Here is a 1,077-nt window from a genome sequence, read left to right as displayed (position 1 = left end):
TTTTTTTTTGTTTTGTTTTTCTTTTTTCTTAAAAAAAAGGATGCATATAGATGTATTTCTGTGTGTGCGTGCATCTGTGTACATGAGTGACAGCCAACTAGCTCATATGGTCATGACCAAGCTATATTTCAGAAGAGAAAAGAAACACATTTATCACACTTTTCCTAAAACGAAAAGCTAAAATTTCAAGTTCAGTATTCGCTATCTTGTCCTTCCCTCCCCACCCTCCCTTGCTATTTCTGGGTTTTTTCCCTTCCAACTTACTTTAGCACCATAACACATTTTAAACATTACAATCCCTCTTCAGATACTACACAAAATGTCCCATAAAAATAGTGCTTTTTTTGCCAAAAAAGTTATATAATATATTATATATATAAATCAACTAAATCCGTGGCAAATGTGCAATGCAGACGCCTCCTCCATTTAAAGTGAGCATCAGCTCACTTTTTCTTTTTTTCCCTTTCCTTTTTCTTCTCTCTCTCTCTCTTTCTCTCTCTCTCTCTCTCTCCTCTTTCTCTCTTTCTCACTTCATCGATGATTTTAAAAAGGTGCAAGTCGATTTGGAATCTTGTAATTAAGCACACACAAAAAATGCAGATGGGTCTCCTCGGAATTTCTTCTCAGTTACATTTTTTTTAAAGGTGCAAAAGAAAGTTATAAAAATAAGAAAAGTTATCCAAAAAAAAAAAAAGAGTGGGGGTGAGAATGAGGCAAAAAAATTTATATCCCTCAACATTTCTCCCCATTTTTTCACTTTATTGTCAAGAAAGACACGGAATGGACTCTTCTTCTTGAAAAAATGTTTGACTTCGTATCCTTTTTCCCTCTCGCTCTTTCTTTTGCCTTCTGCCGTCGGCACCCGGGATGTCATGCCGTGCCCGACAGGAGGAAAACACGAAAAGTTCAAGTGCCAGACTGTCCCTTTGGAGCACAGGCTGGGAAACACTGGGTACACGGGGGAAGAAAACAGGTCTGAGAAACGAAACGCCCCTCCCGCCCCCAAGAAGCAGCCCGGACGGACGATGCCACGGAGACGGCGCCGCTGGCCGAGGGCGCCGCGGTCCCGCCGTCGTC

This window comes from Apteryx rowi, unplaced genomic scaffold (genome assembly GCF_003343035.1).
Source record: "Apteryx rowi isolate R43461 unplaced genomic scaffold, aptRow1 scaffold_49, whole genome shotgun sequence".
NCBI lineage: Eukaryota > Metazoa > Chordata > Aves > Apterygiformes > Apterygidae > Apteryx > Apteryx rowi.
This window is presented reverse-complemented; position numbering follows the sequence as displayed.